Below are 24965 nucleotides of genomic sequence, written 5' to 3'. Positions count from 1 at the left end.
CTCCTAATTTGTTTCTGGTATAGTCCTTTATGCCCAAGTCATATATCCATTTTGACCTTACTGGTATGGGTTGTGAAATGTAGGTCTATGCTGAGTTTCTGACATATTATTTTCCAGTTTTTCCAGCAACTTTTGCCAAATAGTGATTTCTTATCTCAGAAACTGGGATCTTTGGGTTTATCAAACACTATCTTACAATAATCATTGACCGCTGTGTCTTGTGAACTGAACCTATTCCACTGATCACTTATTCTATTTATTAGTATCAAATGGTTTTGATGACCACTGCTTTGGAATATACTTTAGTCTGGTATATAGCTAAGCCACCTGGAATTGCATTTTGTCATTAATTCCCATGAAATTCTTGATTGTTTGTTCTTTGAGATGAACTTTGCTATTATTTTTTCTACCTCTTTTCCAGCAAGTAATTTCTTGGCAGTTTGATTGGTATGGCACTGAATAAGTAGATTAATTGAGGTAGAATTTTCATTTTTATTTTATTAACTTGGCCTACCCATGAGCACTTGCTATTCTTTCAGTTGTTTATATCTGACTTTGTATGGATAGAGTTTTATAATTGTGTTCATGTAGTTCCTGACTTTCTCTTGGAAGTTAGACTCCCAAATATTTTATATTATCTACAGTTATTTTAAATGGAATACCTTTTTGTATCTCTTGCTGCTAGATTTTCTTGGTATTATATAAAAATGCTGATGATTTGCATAGATTCATTTTGTCTCCTGCATCATTGTTAAAGTTATTAATTATATCTAGTAGTTTTTAGTTGATTATCTGCAAAGAGTGATAATTTATTTTCTTCATTACCTACTCTAATTCCTTTTTTTCTTCTTTTATTGATAAAGCTAACATTTCTAATGCAGTATTGAATAATAATTGTGATAGTGGGCAACTTTGTTTTTCTCCTGATCTTATTGGTAATAATTCTAGCTTATCCCCATTAGATATGATGCTTGCTGATGGCTTTAAAAACATGATATTAATAATTTTAAGGAAAACTCTATTTATTCATATGTTCTCTAGTATTTTTTGATAGAAATGGGTGTTGGATTTTGTCAAATGCTTTTTGTTAATGTGGTTATTGATATAGTCAATTAGGCAAATAGTTTTTGTAATATTGAACAAGCCCTGAATTCCTGGCATAAATCCTACTTGTTCATAGTGCTTTATTCTGGTGATAACTTGCTCAAATCTCTTTGTTAACATTTTATATTAAGATCTTTTGCACCAATATTCATAATTGGTCTATAATTTGCTTTCTCTGTTTTGACCCTACCTGTTCAAGGTACCAGCACCATAACAGTGAAAATAAAAGGAATTTGGTAGGATTTTTTGTTTCCCTATTTTTCCAAATAGTTTGCATGGTATTGGAATTAATTGTTCTTTAAATGTTTGGTAGAATTCACTTCTATCCACCTGGCCCTGAAGATTTTTTTTTATTATGGAATACAATTTCATTTTCTTGTTCAATTTCTTTTTCTAAAACAGAACTATTAAATATTTTCTTCCTCTGTTAATCTAAGCAATCTATATTTTTGTAAGTATTCATCCATTTCTGTAAGGGGCCTTTAAATGGGTGCCACAGCAAATCGGGAGATTGAGTGGTCTGGAAGTAATTTCTGTGGATATTAGGACTGCCCTTGGATGGGATCCTGGCCATATTGAGATATCTTCGTAATGGGTGACTCTCTCGCTGATTGGCTGTGTGTGTGACCTCACAGGCCCTATGTAAGCCCACTGCAGGCAGCAATCGCCCTCTTTAACCTGGCGTTCTTCACCCTGGCTTCCCAGCCTGGGTGGCCAAGCCAAGATGGATAGCCAAAAGAGGTAAGGGTTTTGGTAGTGAACACGTGGGTCTTCTGACCAGGTGTTCACTCGGGAACCAACAAGTCAGGGCATCAGTTAGGGCATTATGTGAGTAGGTATAATAAAGGCTTTTAAGATTACATGTGGTTGTTCTTGAGTGTGCTACCGGTTATTAAGCTATAGATTCAAGAGATTGTGGCCAGAGACCTTAGAAGGCCTCAGAGGAGGCGAGCCGGGTAGAGTTCACACTGCAAAGGACAGTGGTCAAAGGTACTCTGGTGGGTCTAGGACAGACTAGTAATTGTAACTGCCAGGAGAGCACGTTACACATTTCACTTAGATTATCAGATTTATTGGAAGACAGTTGGACAAAATACCTTCTAAATATTGCTTTAATTTCTTCTTCACTGGTGGAAAGTTTACCCTATTCATTTTTGAAACTAGCAATTTGATTCTCTTCTTTTCTTGCCTAATCAAATTAAAGGTTTTTATATTTTGTTGTTTTTTTAATAAAACCAATTCTTACTTTTTTTATTAATTCAATTGTTTTCTTACTTTGAATTTTTATTAATATCCCCTTTTATTTTCAGAATTTCAAATTGATATTAAATTTGGGGGTTTTAATTTCTTCTTTTTCTAGCTTTTTTTAAAGTTGCATGCCAAATTCATTAATCTTCTCTTTCTCTATTTTATTCAAATAAGCACCTAAACAAAAAAAAAAATTTTTTTTCCTAAAAACTGGTTTGACTGCTTCCCATAAATTTTGGTGTCTCAATATTGTCACTCTTTTGGATAAAATTATCGTTTATTTCTATGATTTGTTGTTTTGCCCACTTATTCTTTAGGATTAGATTGTTTTACTTATCAATTAATTTTGGGTCTGTTTTTCCTGGCCATTTATTACATGTAATTTTTATTGTATCATGGTTTGAGAAAAGATGCACTTACTATTTCTGTCTTTCTGCATCTAGTTTTGAAATTTTTATGCTCTGATACATGTTTAATTTTTGTGTAGGTTCAATGTACTATCTAAAAAAATATTCCTTTCTGTCCTCATTCAATTTTCTCCAGAGTTCTATAATACCTAACTGTTCTAAAATTCTATTTACTTCCTTAACTTCTTTCTTATTTTGTGCTTCAATTTATCTAATTCTGCAAGAGCAAAGTTGAGATTCCCCATTAGTATACTTCTTGCAGCTCTCTTACCTTTCTTCTAGGAATTTCGTTGCTACACCACTTGGGGCATATATGGGTAGTACTGATATTACTTCATTATCTATGGGACTCTTTAGCAAAATGTAGTTTCCTTTCTTATCTCTTTTATTTAGATTTTTTTTTACTTGATCTGAAACTAGATTTGCTACCCAATTTTTTTTAAACTTTAGCTGAAATATAATAGACTGCTCTAGCCTTTTACCTTTACTCTGTATGTATCGGTCTGCTTTAAATGTGTTTCTTGTAAAAAAAAAAAAAAACAAACAAACAAACAAAACAAAAAAAAAAAAAAAAAAACAACCATATTTTAGCATTCTGGCTTTTAATCCAATCTACTATCTACTTCTGTTTCATGGGAAAGTTCATCTTATTCACATTCACATTAAAATTGCTAACTCTGTATTTCCTGTCATCTTATATTCACCAAGTTATACTTTTCTCTTTCCTCCTTTCTCTCCTCCCCAGTGCCTTGCTTCTGACCACAACTTCCCTCAATCTGCCCTCCTCTTTTACAGCCCCTCTAACCTTTCTTCCCCCTTTCCCCTCCTATTTCCCTATAGGGTGAGACAAGTTTCTCTATCAAACTAAGTATGTCTGATATTCGCTCTTTGAGACAAGTCTAATGAAATTAAGGTTATATAATACTTACCCCCCTCCCTTCTTTCTCTCAATTATAATAGCTCTTTTTTGCCTCTTCATGTGATGTAATTTATACCATTTCACTTTCCCTTTACTCTTGTTTCAGTACAATCCCTTTTCCATACCTAGTTTTTTTATATCATCAAAATAAAGTTAAATTATACCTACACCCTCTAATTATAACCCTGACAAATATATAATTCTAAAGAGTTAAACATATTATTTTCCCATATATGAATGCAAACATTTTTAATCTTAAAAACAACTTAGGTTTTTTTTTTTTTCCTCTTCCCTTTTTACCTTTTTATGATTCTTTTGAGTTCTGTATTTGAAGATCAAATTTTCTTTCTTTCAGCTCTGGTCTTTTCATCAAAAATAAATGAAAATCCCCTATTTCATTGAATGGCAATCTTTTGTAGTAAATGTTCTTTTGCCCATTGAAATATCATATCCCAGGTCCTTTGATCCTTTAAAGTGGAAGCTGCTAGGTCCTGGATAATTCTGATTGTGGCACCATGATATATGAATTGTTTCTTTCTGGCTGCTTTCACTATTTTCTCCCTAATCTGATAATTCTGTAATTTAGCTACAATATTCCTTGAAGTTTTCATCTGGGGATCTCTTTTAGGAGGTAATCTGTGGATTCTTTCAATGTATATTTTACCTTTTGCTTCTAGTACATCAGGGCAGTTTTCCTTGATGATTTCTTGAAAGATGTTGTCTAGGGCTCTCTTTTTCATCATGGTTTTCAGGTAATCTATTAATTTAGTCTCCATAGTTCTTTCTCTGAATGTGGATAAGAGTTTTCCATCCAAAATTTGTTGGGATTGCCTTAGAACACTAAACCACTGAGCAGAGACTAGTGTGTCATAGTTAATCTTCACACAATCTTGCTGTTTTTATATCCAATGTATCACTGATTCTGCTTGTTTCACTAAGCATCAATTTGTGTAAACCTTTCTAGGCATTTCTAAAATCAATAGATTTTAGATCTAATATCTAAATAAATATAAATATAAAATAAATAGATGCTATGAACATTTTTGCATATGTGGGTCCTTTTCTGTCTTTATGATTTCTTTGAGATATAGACTCAGAAGTGTCACTACTAGATCAAAGGGTGGGTACAGTTTTATAGACTTTTGGGTATAGTTCCAAATTGCTCTCCAAATAGTTGGATTATTTTACAACTCCAGCAACAATGTATTAATGTCCCATTTTCCCCATGTCCCCTGCAACATTTATCATTATATTTTTTATCATCTTAACCAGTGTGACACATTCACCCTATTCTTATTGCCCTTATATATGCTTACATTTACATTAAAGATATTGAATGTTAAAGTGTATGTTGATAATTTGGGGAGCCTTCATAACATTTTCCAGTTCATTCTTTGTAGCAGATGCTGGTGAACAAACTGCAGTTATTTCAAACATTTTCTTTTTGCAGATATTTAGAATGAAAATGCATTATCAAATGACTAAATAACCAAGAGAACATTTCTTGTTCCCTTTTGACTCATGATGACTACACTATAAGATCTTTTATTTTTCTCTCAAAAGGGAACTTTTGAGCTATTCTTTCATTTAACTGCAATTTCCTTCTTTTATTTGCTTTTATTTATACTGAAAATGTCAACATTAATATAACTTCTTACTCATTCATCAATGTTCAAATATTATACATTTAGCATACCAATTTCCAAGTCAAAATTCACAGATTGCCTAAAAACTGTGTGATTCATAGCATCCTCTGCTCTTCTTTTCACTACTCTTGTTCTATTATTGCGAACAATAAGGGGAAGATACTGATGACTGACATACTTTTTATTTTTCTTTCTTTCTTGGGTTGCTATGTCCAAATAATTTATTTCCAAGGAGCTAATATAACAGTCTTCTCCAACTTGCTTAAGATGATCCTTAAGGAGGAAAAAAAAAGAAATGGGATGTCTCCATATTAATAAAAACCTTTCTAGTTTGAAGTTTGTTTTCTACTAGCATTGATTTCAAGACTTAGGTTTTATCTCCATGCTGAGATAAAACATTAGAACAGGAATTTGTAAAGGTGTTTCCAAGGATCATGTGATAATCTTAAAATAGCAGTTTGAAGCCATGGGGATCATCTATTCTAACATCTTTCAAGCACATGAACTACATGCTACAATATCCCCAATAAATGATCATTTCATTGAAAACCTCCTGTAAATCAACATTTCTAATTTTAATCAAATTATCATTTAAAAATAATTTTCTCCTTTATATTAAGTCTAAATCTACTTTGTTTCTAAAATCTGAATGCATGAATAAAAAAGCAATTATTATTCTAGTTCTGCTTTTTGAAAACAAAATGAATAATTTTCATTCTTAGTCAACATAACATACCTTTGCAAATGAGAAAGCACCCTCATGATTTCCCCTCCTCTGAATCCTATCTTATCTAAGCTAAACATTCTTAATTTCCTCAACATCCCTTTTATAGCATACCTTCAATTCTTATCATTTCAAACCTATCTTCTAGCTCCAGTTTGTCATTATCCTCACAAAAATATGGTACCTAATACTGAATCAATCAAAGCAAAGTATTCAACTTAACTACTACCTCCCTTATTCCAGATACTTTGAATCAATTGACAGAGCCTATATGGATGGCAGCAGTAAACCTTGGGACTGTCACATTGAAACATGACCATGTAGACTACTAAAAGCACCAATTCATTTTCACGTGAATAATTCGGTAACTATCTTTCCTATTTTTTCTTTGGATATAAGATTCTCTTATTTGAGAGAATCTTGAAGTTTTGCACTGCTATGTGAAACCATCCTTCTTATCCATTTCTCTGGTCCCATTATCCACACACAAGAGAAAAGAAACTGGCAGAAGAAGTCAAGATGCACAGAAGGAAAGGAGAAAAACATAGACTTCCCTCCACCTGTCTCTTTATATCAGTTAATGTTCCTAAGTAATACACCTGTCTACAGAGCTGCCTACTTTTGGCCACTATACAAATAGTAAAATATGGACAGTAGGTAAACAAATCTGTACAATGTTGCTAGTGTGCCATAATAAATTAGTTTGTTCTGCTTTATATTTGCATAATTTAATTGAAGATGGATATAATATTTCATGCCTCTTTTTCCCCTTCTGCTGTTAGCCATCACCCAGCAAGGAACACAAAAGGAGAGACAAGAGAAAAGAGACAAGAGGTGACCACAGTTTCTCTTTAGACCAAACAATCCCTGAATCAAAAAGTCCTGAGAATAGCAACATCTTCTAGACTATCAGTTGTGCTTCTAGACTAGTCCCCAAACCATCATACAACATATAGCTCTTGTGGATAAGGGACTGGACATTTCTGCCACCAATACTAACTGCTGACCAACTACTACCAAAGGACACTAAGTCTAGGATATGTCTATCCTATCCTCTAAAGTTATCAAAGAAAATGACTTGTGGAGGTGAAACCTATCAACTTTGTGTGCAGTTGTCCCTACCTCTTCCATAGCCACAGCTACTGAACACCCAGAAAGCAAATTTTATGCCACCAATTCTTTGGTACTATTAAATTCAACATCAGATGTTGCTGTGTCAATAAAAATAGCATTAAAGACATTATCATCTGCTTTGTTGACATACTATAGGATCCTGGTAGCTTTACATCTAACTGAAACTAAATCTACCTAAATGTGTCATTTCCCCCACTGAGATCATAGAGTATATTTTATTATTATTTGTTCCCAGAATTTAGTATAGTGCTTTATACAGAGCAAGCAATTAATTTTTTGATCTATGCATTTACCATAGAATCATAAGATTTTAGGCATCTTGCTCCAAGGGATACAACCTGAGTTTGAATGAAGTATTCTTTATATTCCAGATATATAAAGTAACCTATAAAAATGCAAAACAGGGTGAAATTTAGCTTATTAATTAAAGAAACAGAAAACAATACATTTTGTTAGAACAAAGAGAGGTCTTATAAAATTTCTTGAATGTGATATGATGTAGTAAGACTTATGACCTTAGGAAAAATTTTTGACAGCTGTATGGATAATGAATTAAAAAGGAAGAGATCAGAAGCAATGATACCAATCAATCAATCAATTAACAAATTTTTCTTTAGTACCTACTGTGAATAGCTCACCTTGCCTGTGAGTCAATTAGGGACATAGTCTAATAATCCAAAGAGATGGTATAGATGTAGTCTATGGAGAAACAGTTAATTTGGCATAAATGATAAAATGATTAAGCCCTTCACTTGGCATCATGAAAACCTTCATTCATATTCCACTTCTGACTCTTCTGGCAAATCACTTAACTTTTATAAATCTTAACTTCATCATATGTAAAATTAAGGAAATAATAACTACTCCCTTATAGGGTTGATGTTAGGCAATCAATAAACTGATTATTAAGTGCCTCTTACATGCCAGGCAATGGGTTAAATACTGGGGATACAAAGAAAGGCAAAAATACAGTCCCTACTTTCAAGAAGATCACAATTTAATTGGGAAAGACAACATGCAGGCAGCTACAGACAAACAAGATTAGAGAGCATGTATAGGATAAATTAGAAATACTCAACAAAAGATTTAATAAATGCCTTGTGAAGATGCTATAAAATATTAATCATGATTATATTTAATTTAAAAATAAACAGTCACCTGCCTTAATTTTGAACATCTAAAGGAAATAGTTTAATGCCTTATTTTTGAATAATGCCTTATCCCTCATTTCAGTGTCTGACAATTTAAACAATTAGGAAATTTCTTTTATGTATTTGCTATTTATGTCCAGCTCATAGTTGTAGCCAGTATATTCACCCCTCCCAAAAAAAGAAGCTAAATTCAAGAGCAGGAAAAAAGGCAAATTAAGGAGTAGCAAAGTAGAAAGTTTCTTTTTCATGTCTATGAAAAGAACAAATATTCTGCTGATGAAAATATTTTCTAAGGATCCATTAAGTTCTTTCCATTGCACAATTACACATAAAAATGGTTTTTATCAGCAAAGATCTTACACTCTCATAAAGTACCCACTTAAATTGGATTCTTTAAAAATGAGAGGAAAGAGGAGATTCTTCATCTCTGCAGATATCCCCCCTCACCACTACCTTTTAGATAAATAACATATTAGGACTTAATTTTTGAAAATCATCAATAATAGATGCTCAGTTGCCATATGATCAGGAATTTGTAACAGCAAAGTAAACACAGGTCTCAGATATGAGCATCCTGAATTCAATGAAAAAGAGGAAAAGATGGATGAAAGTTCTAACACTTGGGTTACAGATATACAGATTCGTTTGTTAAACAAAGTCAAGTGGTAAAGGAAAGACTTTGAACCAAGTTTGTGAACACAGGAAGCATGTTATTGGCCAAAATTTCTGTGGAATTGCTACTTTGAAGGCAAAGCCCCTCAGACATCCCATGATAAAGGACCTGAATCTCTTAAGAAAAATCCCTCTTGGCTTAACAGAAAACTAGTGCTGCTTAGATCCCAAGCTGCCTTAATATTGTATTCTAAGCAGGTAGGTGGCATGGAAGATGGAGTATTAGGACTGGAATTAGGAAGATTCATCTTACTGAGTTCAAGTCTGGTCCCAGATACTTAATAGCTGTGTGACACTATTTTTCTCAGTTTGCTCATCTGTACAATGAGCTAGAGAAAGAAATAGAAAACTATTTCAGTATCTTTGCCAAGCAAACTCCAGATGGGGTCACAAAGGGTCACACATAATTATAAAATGACTGAACAACAAGAAAGTCAATAGTTTCAAATTCAAATAGAAATAAGGGTCACTAAAGGTTACATAAGGATTCTTAGGGCTACATATCAGGTATTTTTTCAAATGTAATATCTCTATTATATTTTGATTTTATTAAATATTTCCCAAATATATTTTAATTTGGTTCATATTGTGATTAACAGATTGTAGTTGATATCTCTGCTCTAACCCATATTACTTGGGCTAATTTCCAACTTAAGTGTGTAGTCTGAGAGTGCTGGAGATACTAGTTTCATTGTAGAAAGAATCCTTTCCATACTTCCAAGCAGGAAGATGGTTAGTTTCAAGAGATCGCATAGAAGCACACTGTCATCATAGAATTATAAGAATTGAAACATACCATAGTGGTCACCTAAAATAAGCACATGGGCAGAAAGGCAACACAGTGGATAGAGTGCCAGATTTGGAAGACTCCTGTTCCTGAGTTGAAATCTGGCCTCAGATACTTTGTGTGGCAAATAAAAATCCTCTTTCCTGCCCAACTCTTTAGGACCTCACTTGGGGTTTTCTTGGCATATATTTGAGTGATATGCCATTTCTTTCTCCAAGTAAGGTCATAAAGATTTGGACATGACTAACAGATGAACAATAACAATAATCATCTTCAACTGCCCCACCCTACATGCTTTCATTCAGCTCTAGAATCCTTTCCATGACTTCTGTGGCAAGCACTTAAAAATCACTTTTTGATATGGCCATTTCCAATTGTTCCATTTAAGTTTTGAGTTAAGGATCCTAAGGTAAAGAGGTTGTTTTCTAATTCCTTTTGAAAGGAATAAATACTCTGGGTCAAATTAGTTTTCTTGAAATCCTTGTTGAATGATTGAGACCAGAAGGCCTGATCTACTCTAACCAAAGTTGCCTAGAAAAAGAACCAAGATGGAAACATAGATCTTTTAAAAAATATTTTATTTTCAAAACATATGCAGGATGATTTTTCAACACTGCATAGCCTTGTGTTTCAGATTTTTCTCCTCCCCTAGATGGCAAGCAATCCAATATATGTTACACATGTTAAAATATATTTTAAATCCAATATGTGTAAACATATTTATACAATTCTCTTGTTGCACAAGAAAAATCAGATCAAAAAGGAAAAACATGAGTAAGAAAACAAAATGAAAGTGAACAACATCAAAAAGAGTGAGAATGTTATCTTGTGATCTACATTCAGTTCCCAGAGTTCTCTCTCTGCATGTAAATGGCTCTCTTCATCACAAGATCATTGGAAATGGCCTGAATAATCTCATTGTTGGAAAAAGTCACATTCATCAGAATTGATCATCATATAATATTGCTGTTGTGTACAATGATCTCCTGGTTCTGCTCATTTCACTTGTTATAAGTTCATATAAGTCTCTCCAGGCCTCTCTAAAATCATCCTCCAGATCATTTCTTATAGAACAATAATATTCCAAAACATTCATATTCCATAACTTATTCAACCATTCTTCAACTGATGGGCATCCACTGAATTTCCAACTTCTTGCCACTACAAAAAGGGCTGCCACAAACATTTTTGCACATGTGGGTCCTGTTCCCTCCTTTAAGAACTCTTTGGGATATAAGCCAATTAGAAATACTGCTGGATCAAAGGGTATACACAGTTTATTAAATATGAGGGCATATTTCCAAATTGTTCTCCAGAATGGTTGGATTCGTTCAGAATTCCACCAACAATGTATTAGTACCCCAGTTTTCCCACATCTCCTCCAACATTCATCATTATCTTTTCCTGTTATCTTAGCCAATCTCAGATATGTGTAGTGGTGACTCAGAGTTGTTTTAATTTGCATTTCTCTCAGCAATAGTGATTTAGAACATCTTTTCATATGATTAGAAATGATTTTCATTTTCTTATCTGAAAATTGTCTGTTCATATTTTTGACTATCAATTGGAGAGTGGCTTGAATTCTTATAAATTTGAATCAATTATATATTTTAGAAATGAAGCCTTTATCAGAACCTTCAAATGTAAAAATGTTTTCTCAATTTATTACTTCCCTTCTAATCTTGTCTGCATTAATTTTGTTTGAACAGAACCTTTTTAATTTAATATAATCAAAATTATGAATTTGGTGTTCAATTATGAGTTCCTGTTCTTCTTTGGACAGAAGTTCCTTCCTTCTCCACAGATCTGAGAAGTAAACTATCCTATGTTTTTCTAATTTTCTTACAATATGATTTTTAAGTCTAAATCATGAACCCATTTCGACCTTATCTTGGATGTGGTGTTAGGTGGCTCAATGTCTAGTTTCTTCCATACTAGTTTCCAATTTTCCCAGCAATTTTTGTCAAATAGTGAGTTCTTATCCCAAAAGCTACAATCTTTGAGTTTCTCAAATACTAGATTGTTATAGTTATTGACTACTTTGTCCTGTGATTCTAACCTATTCCACTGATGTACTATTCTATTTCTTAGTCAGTACCAAATAGAAACAGATTTGTTTTACATATAGATGTGTATGAACATATATGTATGTGCATTTAAAAATCTACTTTTCAGTTGCATCTAAGTCTTTGTGACCCCATTTAGGATTTTCTTGGCAGAGACTGTAAAGGGCTGGAACTCTGGAGTACACTTGAAACAATGTTTTAATTCAGTGGAATTGATGAGATAATAGTTCTCTAGTTCACATCTATACTTAGTATTTAGTATGGTGATGTAATGGTTCTCTAGTTCACCCATAATCAGTATGCTGTTATAATGTAATTACAATAAGGTATATTCCAGTTCTAAGAAGGACTTGAAGAAGGACATTCTATCTTTGACCAACCTAGTGGTGGCTCTCCTGCCTCCTGCATTAAGATCAAGAGTGGGCCAGAATAAAGAATCTATACTCTATTCTTGACCATTCTTATGGTGTCTATCCTGCTGAGACCAAGGACCATTGAAGAACCTCCAGAAAGCTAGCCCAAACATTACAAGATATTAAAATGGTTTACATTTCTTTATCTAACTCATTTTACAGATGATGAAACTGAGGCAAATAAAATCAAATGATTTTCCCAGGATCATACAGCTAATAAGGGTCTGAGGCCAGATCTATAATCAGGTCTTCCTGATTCTAGGCTGGGTGTTCTGTCTACTGTGCTACCTAATTCTCCCATATATAGATGGATGGACAGATGGGAAAGAGACAGAGACAGAGACAGAAACAGAAACAGAGAAACAGAGAGAGGGCTATGTATATCTATGTGGAGGAATTTCCCAAATCTATTTATTGGTATAATATATCATAGAATAATTTCCAATGAGGAAGTTCATTCTCTACCAACACAAATCCCATACTATTCTACAACTTAAAAGTCTTAGAGAATTGACTGGGGAACTAAAATGTTTAATATCTTACACAAGGTCACATAGTCAGTATGTAGGTAGGAACTAAATCCAGGTTTTTAGGACTCTTAAGTAAGCTCTCTTTATTATACCATGCTGTCTGATGATACCAAACTTGAAAAAACAACAAATACATTATATGGCAATCATGGTCCCAAAAAAATCTCAATTTATGTTAGACTGAACACAATTACATGAAATTCAAAAGAGATAACTGTAGTTTTATGTACAAGTTCGAATAATCAATTTCACAAGTATAAAAGGCAAAATATGGCCAACTACCCAGAGTTCATTGAAAATAAAGTCTTGAGATTTCAATGGAAGGCAAACTCAAAGAGCTAATATAATCTTAGGCTTCATGAAACATGGCATAGTAACCTCAAAAAAGGAGGTGAACTATCGGATGCCATCCTGATCAGTTCACAGAAGGCAGCTAAGTAGCCCAGTAGATAGAGCATTATTCCTGGAGTCAGGATGATCAGAGTTCAAATCTGATCTCAGACACAACACTTACTAGTTGTGCCATTTTGGGCAAGTCACTTAACTCTAACTGACTCTCAGAAACACTTAAAAAAGACTAACAGTTACTGATCAATTCATAAATGGAGTATTAGTTTTCTATTGAAGTCACATTTTAGAAATGGCATTGATTGACTGAGAAGTCTTGAGAGCATAGCAAATAAGATGGTAAAGAAACTAAATATCCCTTAATCCATTAGGGAAAAAATAAGGATGTGAACTCCCTGAGAACAGGGATGAATTTTTTCCTATCTTTGAATCCCCAGCACTTAGTCCAGTGCCTGTAAAATAATGAGTGCTTAATAAATGGCTGTTGTTAATATTTTTAAATGAACTAAAATTAAATATGTTTAACCTGAAAAATAAAAGATTAAGAGAGGATATGATTGCTATGCTCAAGTAAATGAATGGCTGTCTTCTAGAAGAATAATCAGAATTACTCTGCTTGTCCCCAGAGGATTAAACTGGGAACAATGGGTAGAAATTGCAAATTTGTGTCTGATATAAAAAAAAAACTTCCCAACAATTAGAATTGTATGAAAATATAATAGGTTGTCTTGGGAGGTAATGTGTTCCCCCTCACTGGAAGTTTTTCAGCAAAAGCTGGATAACCATTTGTTGGCATTTTGTAAAGTGTATATTTGTTCAAATGTGAATTAAACTAGAGAGCATCTGAGGTTCCTTCCAACTCTAAGAGTTTATAATTCTGTTATTTTGAACCATATAAACTGAACTCAGAGGAAGACACATTAAGTAACCTCTAAACATTCCATACAAAACTAAAGCTCCAGAGAGACTGAGTAGGCTTGGGACATAAGATGCATATGTTATGGATATGTTCTGCTTAGTATCTTAGGATGTCATTGCAAAAATAAATTTACTAATTTAAATGTCAAATAAGTTATTGTACAATTAAACTATGATGAAAAAGTAATTGCTTATCTTTTAGAACCAAGACTATATCTGCCCATTACAGAAATCTTTGGTGCTTTATTGTTCATATATGGCCAGTCAATTTATAAAGCCAGAAATATATAGAATCTAACTTCCAAAAGGTTTAGGGATCAACTACACTGTTATGTTAACCCCTTACTCTCAAAAATTTTAGACCAACTGAATATGACCACACATTCAGGAATACAACCTAGTAGAGAGAAACAAAAAGAGAGACATGTATTACTATTCTCGGTAGGAATATTACAGCCCAAATGTTTTGTAAATTCCAATTGCTGAATGCCCTGAAAATTCCATGCAGTGGTGATTGAAGAAGACAATCACGCTTCTTGGAACACTATGACTTGCTCTTTCTCAGAGGGGAATGGAGATTATTACTAAGTGGTATCATTTACTCATGTGCTCCTGAGCATCCTTGAACAGAATTTCACACTGTCATCAAAAGTACATTCTAGCCCAGTCTTAGAAGCAGAATAATCAAACAAGTGGAGAAGTCCTAGGGTCAATATGAGCTCTTGTAATGTATAAGACGACAAGTAACCATTTCATTCTGCATCATAGTCATGTATGATGATAATCGTGATCAGATAAGAATGCCTAGTCTTTCATTGGACAGCATTATATCATTATATAAGTTAACTAAGAGGTTTATGTCAAGTATAGGTATATTGCCATCTATAACCCAAATAGTGATAAATTTAGAGTGTTTGGAAATGTAGATATTTTACTATGAGCATTCTCTGTTATGACCATACCTCTAAATAGGAGTAGATATTCCAGATTCAATGCAAATTAATAATCTCTATTGATTCCAAGAGGATCAATTACATCCCTACAACTCAGTATGTTTTTCTGATCAACATCTTTTTGTAAACTTTTTTTGTAGTAAGTTTAATACATATTGCTTTATGAATCATGTTAGGAGAGAAAAAATCAGAGCAAAAGGGAAAACCATGGAAAAGATTTAAAAAACCAGAAAAAAGAAGTGAACATAGCATGTGTTGATTTATATTCAGTCTCCTTAGTTCTTTTTCAAGATGCAGGTGGCAATCTCTACCCGAAGTTTATTTGGATTGCTTTAAATGACTGAACTACTGAGAAGAACCAAGGCTTTCATACTTGATTATTACACATTCTTTATTGTTATATATGATGAATTCCTGGTTCTGCTTGTTTCACTCAGCATCAATTCATTTAAATTTTCCTAGGCCTTTCTAAAATCAGCTTGTTCATTGTTTCTATTATCTTCATGTACAACTTGTTCAGCTGTCATCTTAGCCAATCAGAGAGGTACCTGAGAAATATCTTAATTTGCATTTCTTTAATCAATAGTGATTTAAAGCATTTTTATATGTCTCTAAATGGTTTTAATTTCATCATCTGAAAATTGTTTGCCCATATCCTTTGACCATTTATCAACTGGAGAATGACTTGTATTCTTATAAATTTAACAGTTCTTTATATATTTTAGAAATGAGACCTTTATCAGAAACTCTGTCTGTTAAGATTTTTTCCCAGCTATATACTTCCTTTTTAATATTGTTTCTGTTGGTTTTGTTGCACAAAACCTTTTAATTTAATGTAATCAAGTGTCCAATTTACCTTTAATAATGTTCTTTAGCTCTTCTTGGTCAAAAATTCCTCCCTTCTCCAAAGATCTGATAGATAAATTAGTCCTTGTTCTCCTAATTTGTTTATGGTATTCTCCTTTATGCTCCAACATGTATCCATTTTGACCTTATTTTGGTATGAGGTGTAGATGTAGGTCTACATCAAATTCCTGCATATTATGTTCCACCAGCAATTTTTGTCAAAGAGTAAGTTATTATTCCAGTAGCTGGAGTTTGGGGATTTATCAAATACTTGATTGCTATAGCCCTTGATTATTGTGTTGTACGTATCTAATCTATTCCACTGATCTATCACTCTATTTCTTAGTACCAAATGGTTTTGATTACTGCTCCTTTATAATATAATTTTAGGTTTGATATTGCTAAGCTACAATTCCTTTGTATTTTTTTTCATTAATTCCCTTGATATTCTTAATCTTTTGTTTTTCCAAATGAATTTTGTTATTATTTTTTCTAGTTCTATAAAGTAATGTTTTGGCAATTTGATTGATATGACACTGAACAAATAGACCAATTTAGGCAGAATTGTGATTTTTATTGTATTAGCTTGGCCTAGCCATGAACAATTGATGTTTTTTTTCAGTTGTTTAGGTCTGATTTTATTTATGTGAGAAGTGTTTTATAATTTTGTTCATATAGTTCTTGGGTTTCTCTCAGCAGTTAGGCCCCCCCAAATATTTTATTTTGTCTACAATAATTTTAAATGGAATTTCTATTTCTATTTCTTGCCGATGGGCTTTTTCAGTAATATATAAAATTGCTGATGATTCGTGTTGGTTTATTTTATATTCTGCAACTTTGATAAAGCTGTATTAAGCTATATAAAGCTGTAAAGAGGAATTTGGATGACTTTTTGAGATTCTCTTAGTATATTACCATATATCTGCAAAGATTTATAGTTTTATTTCCTCATTGCTTATTCTATTTTTTTTTCTTATTGCTAATGCCAACATTTCTAGAACAATGTTTGAATAATAGTAGTGATAATGGGCATCCTCGTTTCACCCCTGATCTTATTGGGAATGTATCCATCTTTTCTCTATTACAAATAATGCTTGCTGTAAGTTTTAGATAGAAACTACTTATTATTCTAAAGAAAGCTCCCTTTATCCCTATGCACTCTAGGTTTTTTAATAGGAATAGGTACTGTGTTTTGTCAAAAGCTTTTTGTGCATCTATTGAAATTATCTGTGATTATTGCTAGTTTTGTTATTGATATGGTCAATTATGATAATAGTTTTCCTGATACTGAACCAGCCCTGCATTCCTGGCATAAATCACAGTTGGACAGAGTGTATTATCCTGATAATGTTACTGTAATATCCTTGCTAATATTTTAGTTAAAATTTTTGCATCAATATTAATTAGGGAAATTGATCTGTAATTTTATTTCTCTGTTTTGGTCCTTCCTTGTTTGGGTATCAGTGCCATATTTGTGTCATAGAAGGAATTTAGCAAGACTCCTTCTTTACCTATTTTTCCAAAAAGTTTATATAGTAGGGGAATTAACTGTTCTTTAAATGTTTAGTACAATTCACTTGTGAATCCATCTCATACTAGACAGTTTTTTCTTAGAGAGTTCATTAATTATTTATTCAATTTCTTTTTCTAAAATAAAATTAGAGATATAACTTCTCCCCTAAGGACTGCTTAGGCTGCTTTTGGTATATTGTCTCCTTATTGTCCTTTTCTTGAATTAAATTATGGATTGTTTCTGTGATTTGTTGTTTGACCCACTGCTTATTTAGAATTAGTTCATTTAATTTCCAGTTGGGTTTTAGTCTATCTTTCTCTGGCCATTTATCGAATATAATTTTTATTGTATTATGGTCTGAAAAGGATGCATTTGTTATTTCTGCCTCTTTGCATTTGATTATGAGGTTTTTATGCCCTAATACATGGTCAATTTTTGTGTAGGTACTATGTACTGCCAAGAAAAAGGTGTATTCCTTTCTGTCCATATTCAATTTTCTTCAGAGGTCTATGATATCTAGGTTTTCTAGGTTGCTATTATCCTCCCTAGTTTCTTCTTAATTTTGCAGTTAGATTTGTCTGATTCTGAAAAGGGGAGATTGATTTCACCCACTAGAATAGTTTTGCTGTCTATTACTGTAACTGATTTAAAATGTTCTCTAGGAATTTGCTTCCTCTACCACATGACGCATACACATTTAGTATCATTAGTATTTCATTATTTACTGTAACCTTTATCAATATGTACTTTTATTCCTTATCTTTTAATAAGATCTATTTTTATGTTGCTTTATCTGAAATCAGAATTGCTGCCACTGCTTTTTTTTTCTCTTCAGCTGAAGCATAATAAATTCTTTACAGTCTTTTTACCTTTATTCTGTATATGTCTCTTTGTGTCAAATGTGTTTCTTATAAACAACATATTGTAGAATTCTATTTTTAAATTTACTCTATTTGCTTCTACAGTTTGCTTTACAGTCTTTGCTTTCACAGTTATGATTAACAGCTCTGTATTTCTCTCCATCCTATTTTTCTCCCCTATATATACTTCTATTCTCTCTTTCTAACCTGATCTTAATTCATGCTTTTTTAAACTACCCTACCACTACCTTATCTCCTATCAGCTCTCCCCCCTTCTCTTAGTAGTTTTTGTTTTTAATTTTTAACCCACTCCACTCACTATCTTATGTTCTGTTAACGTTCCCATTTCTCTTACCTTTTCCCCTAGTTTTCCCTTGGTGTTTTTGCCATCCCTTCTATCCTGTTTCTCCCTTTTCTTTTCCTCTTTCTCCTCTTACTTATTTATATCGTTAGGTAAATTTATATACCCAACTGAATGATTAAAATATTCCCACTTGAAAGTGACCCACATGTGTTAAAATGTTTGTGGCAGCTCTTTTTATAGTGGCAAGAAACTGGAAACTTAGTGGATGCCCATCAATTGAAGAATGGCTGGACAAGTTATGGTATACAGATGTTATGGAATATTGTCGTTCTATAAGAAATAATCAGCAGGATGATTTTAAAGAGATGTGAAGAGATTTACATGAACTGATGCTAAGTGAAATGAGCAGAACCAGGACATCATAATACAAGGCAACAGCAAGATAATATGATGATCAATTCTGATGGACATGGTTCTTATCAATAATGAAGTGATTCAGACTTCTTAATGTCTTTTTCTTTGATGTTATCACATCAGGGACCATTCACAGCCATACCTTCAGTCCATATGATGCCCTCCTCTTTCTGCCCTGGAGACAGATACAGTTCTCAAGAGTTACTGACATTTTCCTATATAGGGATGCAAACAATTTAACTTTTAAATATATAAAACTTTCCCCTATTTATCTTTTTTGCTTCTCTTAAGTCCTGTTTTTGTAGATTAAATTTTGTGTTTAGCTCTGTTTTTTTTTTTCAATAGAAATGACTGAAAGTCTCTTACTTTCTTGAAGCTCCATCTCTTCCCCTGAAAGATGATGCTGATTCTTGCTGGGTACTTAATTCTTGGCTGTAACCCCAGGTCTTTTGCCTTACAGAGTATGGTATCCCAGGCCCTCTGAGGCTCTATTGTAGGAACTACCAGACTCTAGGTGATCCTGACTGCTGCTCTTTGACATTTGAATTGTTTTTGCCTAGAGGCTTGCAGTACTTTTTCCTTGAGGTTATAGTTTTGGAGTTTTGCAACAATGTTCCTTGGGGTTTTTCTTATGAGACCTCTTTCCAGAGAGATTCTTTCAATGAGTATTTCCCCCTGTTTCTAGAATATTATGACAGTTTGCTTTAATGACATTTTGTAGAATGCTATCCAGGCTCTTTTTTTGGTTGTGACCTTCAGGTAGACCAATAATTTTTTAAATTGTGTCTTCTGGATCTATTTTCCAAGTCAGCTGCTTTGCTATGGCGGTTTTTCACATTGTCTTCCATTTTTTTTTCATTCTTTTTAGTTTGTTTTAGTTATTCTTGATGTCTCAAAAGTCATTAGCTTCCATTTGCTCTGTTCTAGTTTTTAATGTGTGATTTTTTTCATTTATCTTTTACATCTCTTTTTCCATTTGGTTTATCCTACTAATTAAAGAGTTGTTTTCTTCAGACAATTTCTTTTCCTTCCTTTTCAAGTTATTGACTCTCTTTTGCATACCTCTAATTTCTTTCCTCATTTTTTTCTCCTATCTCTCTTATTTGTCCTTTGAAGTCTTTTATGAATATTTCCAAGAAGCCTTTTTGTGTTTGAAACCATTTTATCTCATCCTTTGAGATTTCTTCTGTGGACATTCTGTCCTCCTCTGAGTTGGTGTTTTGGTTTGTCCTATCACCATAATAGCTTTCTATAGGCAAGATTCTTTTCTGTTTCATGATCATTCTTTCCTTTTCTTTTGGTATTTCTTTTTTTTTTCTTTTTTTTTTTTCTTTTTTTTTTTTTTTTTTTTTTTGCTTTTAAGGTAGAGCTCTGCTCCTGGGGTAAAAGGGGCTCTATCTCAAACTTCCTGTGCATCTCTGAGCCTTGACTTTGAGCACAGGGGTCCCTTGTCTTTGTAGGGGGTAGCTTAACTGCTCTTTTTAGAAAACAGCCTGATTTCCCAGAGTTTGCTTTCTGAGTTGGGACTGGGGTCTGCCCTGATGATTTACTCCTATACTGAGCCAGGACAGAGGGGGGGGGTGTCTTAATTGCTGATTTGCCTTGATTAAAACTATCTCACTGGCTTTCCCAGGGGCTAAACACCCTTTTCATCCCAGTGCAACTGACCTTTCTTGAATTTTTTTTCAGTCTATCTTGAGCTGGAGAGTGGTTTCATTCCATCAGGCTCTGTTCAGAGATTTGGTCTCATGTGGTTTTCAAGGGAAACTAGGAAAGCTTGAATAGCTTCCTAGCTTTACTATAGCATCTTGGCTCCACTCACCTAAAATCACTTATCTAACTTTTGATCATCATTATGCTAGGTGAACTCTCTGATTTCTGAATTGGAAGTCAGGTATTATAAGCCATGATAGAGCAATATACAGAAGGTTTTTTGTTATTTTCCTAGATGATCCCCCTTCTTTTCCACTATTCTCATTGATGATGTTAATCTTTCTTCCTAAGGAAACAGGAACATCTAAAATGGCATATATCTGAAGTCATGATGGCATAGGAAACAGAGAGGCAGCTTGGATCTAGTAATATCTGTATTCAATACTCACTTCTGACAACTAAAGGTTCTTTAACTCAGAGAAAGTCACTTAATTTCTCATTGCTCTAGACCATAGATATTAAACACTAGCATCAAATGAAACCAATTAAAATGTAACTGGGAAATGTTTAACAACAATAGCAAAATACAACAAAAGGTAGACAATGTTCATCTGTAGGCAGGCACAGGGATTCATATGTGGTTTAGTGGCCCCATTTTTGTTTAAATTTGACACCACTGATTTAGAAGTCTCTGAGACTATTGACTGCAAAGAATTTGACTACCTGAATTGACTGAGGGAATTTCCTCATTAAAAAGTTTCCCTAATCTGTGTAATCATAGATCCAATTCCAATAATAACAATAATAATAATAATGTATATAGTACCTATTATGTTCTAAACAGCATGCTAAGTGCTTTACAAATATTATTTAACCTTTTTCTCTTGGAGGTAAGTGCTTTTATTATTTCCATTTTATAATTGAGCAACCTGAGATAAAGGTTGAGTGACTTGTCCCAGATCACAAGCCTATTACATAGCTGAGGTAGAATTTGTAATCAGCTCTTCTTGATTCTAGACCTAACACACTAATCACTAAGCCCACTATCTATTCACATGCCAATTCCTGGAGAAATGGCACTCTAAAACTCTATAAATAGGATGAAGTGGGAAGATATGAAGAAATTCTTTCTTTTCTTTTTCATATGCATTGTCTTCTGACCAAATAAACAGTATGCTGCAAGTTTGCTAAAGCCATTCCAATCTCCCATTACAATCATAGAACCACCTAATATTAAAGCTTGACCTTAGAGATCATGTAGTATACTTCATAATTTTACAATCTAAGAAACTTATTCTTGGAGAGATAAGATGAGTAGTTTCCCCAAGATAATCTAGGTAAAACACCAGAAATGGAACTGGAATCTAGGTCTTATAATTCTCAAAGGAGAATGGAAATATTCCAGGGACCAGTAAGAAAAAAAAAAAAGAAGAAGCAATCTAGCATAGTAGACTAAACTTTGGACTTGGGATTTAGGAGACTGGCATATGTGGTTAGGTATGTCACTTCAATTCTCTAAGTCTCTGTTTCCAAATCGGTAAAATGAAGAAGTTGTCTGGATAGTAGAAGTTTCTTTCCAATCAGTTAAATAGCATGGGTGGTATAAGAAGATTGTGCAAATGCCAAAAAAAGGCAGGGAGAGTCCCTTTTTTTGCCTCTTGGAAAACTCAAATCACTTTAAGTCCAAGCTTAAATGTCCCCTCCTTGAAGGCTTTTCCTGAATCCTCTCAATTAACTCTGCTGGCCCCAAATTTCTTTGTATTTATTGGCATTTATTTTTTCATAAGTATGTATATACCCCACCCCACCCCCACACTCTCGGATGAAAGTTCTGTCAGGATAAGTGCCATTTCATTTTTCTCTTCACATTCTCAGAGCTTTGCAGAGTTTTTGGTACATAGTAGGGTTTAATAAATGCTTGTTGATTGGTAGATAGATTGATGCTTAAGCAGCAAGTGAATTAACTCTTAGTTGAGTGAAAATAGGAAGTAGGAACCAGAGTTGGAGAAAGGTTGCTGGAAGGGAACTGTTAGTATTAAATCAGAGACAGTTCTGAAAAAGCTGCTTTAAAGGTTCACAGCCCCCATGACTCCTATTCAGTCACTGTAATGACATTAACGGTGCAACAAGTTGCATCTGCTTTCATAACCCTCAGTTCTTCAAACTCCCTCCTCCCCATTCCCCTAAATAACGGCTGAGCAAATGCCTCGGAGACCATCTTCAGCTAATTTCCTCCAAGCCATGCAAGCTGCTAACTCTGGGAAGCACAGATAGTGTGGAATAGCAAATATGACCAAAATTAGATTAAAATAACCTCCTGATAAACAAATTACTTGCTGAAAATAAATATTGGACTGGTGGCAACCGAGATAGCTAAAAGAACAGCACCACCACATGGTATAAAAAAGAATCACCCTCTGCATGTATTCTTCCATACCTCTCGAATGGTGAGATGGACAATCCTATTTTAACTCAGTAGATTGGCAACTAACTGGAGGATCGACAGGACTGGGAGGAGTTCTTTCAGTTTCTTCCTTCCACCCTTCTCTATTTAGAATACAAAAAAAAAAAAAAATACATGCATATTTGTCAGGGGAAAATGAATAGAACGCCCAGAAAAAAAATGACTTTGCCCATGCATTGGGCTAGAAGGCAATGTAATAGAGCAGAATTCTGACTAAGATTTTCCATTTCTTTTACCCTCCTTCTATTACCAATTAATGTTTTTGCCTTCAGGAGACCAAAATGTATTGCTCCAATCTGGTACCTTGATGTTTTTCAACTTTGCTGATGTTTTTCAGCTTGTATATCTGTATTCTCCCCATGGAGCATTGTCCACACATGCAGAAACATGAACAAACTTTGCCCTGTCTTTCCTTCAGTTCTTCCTGCTTTGAATAACATACTCATTTATTTGTCATCTATCACTTTACTTCATTTAAGAATATTTCATATATTTGGAATATGTTATTTACCTTTCAGCCTCCTCTTATTTGATAGAAATAATCCCAGTTCTCTTCAACCAAGGATTCTTGATCTGAGGAATGTGAACTTGATTTTTTGTTGTTGTTCAATATGGTTTTTAGGGGACTTTTTTAATAATTGAATTCCAACATAATTAATTTCCTTTGGAATCTTGTATATTTTATTTTAATGTTTTAAAAATTATTCTGAAAAGGGATCCATAGGCTTCACCAGGTTGATAAGGAGGTATGTAACATTCACAAAATGTTAAAGTTCCTTCTTTAAATTTTCTTCTCAGTTCTTGAGATTTAACAGCAATTCTTATAAAAATCCACAGTATGATCAATGTGAATTGTGATGGGGATTCACACCAAGTTCAGCAAAGTCAAACATTCCCATATGGCAGATTCAAATATCAATAAAAGGTATTTGATGCTGATTTTTAGCCTAGGAGAAATACTATATTTCTCTAGCCAAAGATATAGCAACTGAAGAAAATTACCTCACATTATTATAATGAAATTGGTTATTGTTCAAAAACAAGAATGATTCCCATCACATTTCCTATCATTACCCCTGTGTATTGTGAGTTTATGATAAATCCAGGAATCACTCCTGGACAGTTCATGCCCTCAATGCCCTTGAAGAGAGAGGATAGACCATCACTCAGACACTGATAGAGCATCAAACATCCAGTAGGCCCAGTGAACATCAGTCAAGAAACATCAAGAAAATGGGAAAGTAGTAAATTCTCAATCTTGCACTCTCTGCCAGCTAGTAGCTTCTTTAATTTTATTAACATTAATTGTTATCACCTCATATGTGTACAATTTATTTTTCCCTTAAGTGTAATGATTATAAGTATTGGTAAGTAGTTGTTCATGGAGTAAAGAGGCACATTCCCTAACTGGCTAGAAGATTAAATTTGTAATATCATGGATGCTGCCAGTTATACGGATATAGTAGACAATGATTCAGCCAGTTGAGAAAGAATCAGATCAGCAAAAAAATATATAAATTGACTTAAAATGGAGAGGCAATAGCACATTCTACCCCAAATGATCTAAATCTCAAGAAAGATGCTACTTCTCTCACTTGTTCACCATTACTCTCTCCCCAAGTATTACTACTCTCTGATGCATCTGTTTCCTTTACTATAATTTGTATATATGTTCCATTTCCCGTTCTAATAGAATGCAAACACCCTGAGGCCAGAGACTATTCCTTTTTTCTTTCTTCATAATCCTAGAACCTATCATAATACTTTATACATAGTAATTGCCTTTTAAAGATATATTGATTGAATGAGTGAATTTAGAGATTGTTTCATTTTTGGTTTTGTATCTGTATGACCTAACATACTGCCTAATAGGAGCCTAATAAATGCTTGT

General features: G+C 33.6%; 1 protein-coding gene across 1 annotated transcript in view; it reads right to left on the bottom strand.

Moving 5' to 3' along the window:
• AGBL1 (AGBL carboxypeptidase 1) overlaps positions 1–24965 on the bottom strand; it is a 1143822-nt gene that overhangs the window by 971416 nt on the left and 147441 nt on the right. The window lies entirely within an intron of this gene.

The sequence above is a fragment of the Sminthopsis crassicaudata genome, chromosome 2 (genome assembly GCF_048593235.1).
Source record: "Sminthopsis crassicaudata isolate SCR6 chromosome 2, ASM4859323v1, whole genome shotgun sequence".
NCBI lineage: Eukaryota > Metazoa > Chordata > Mammalia > Dasyuromorphia > Dasyuridae > Sminthopsis > Sminthopsis crassicaudata.
Note: the sequence above shows the minus strand (reverse complement) of the source record. Positions and strands in the feature narration are given on the sequence as shown.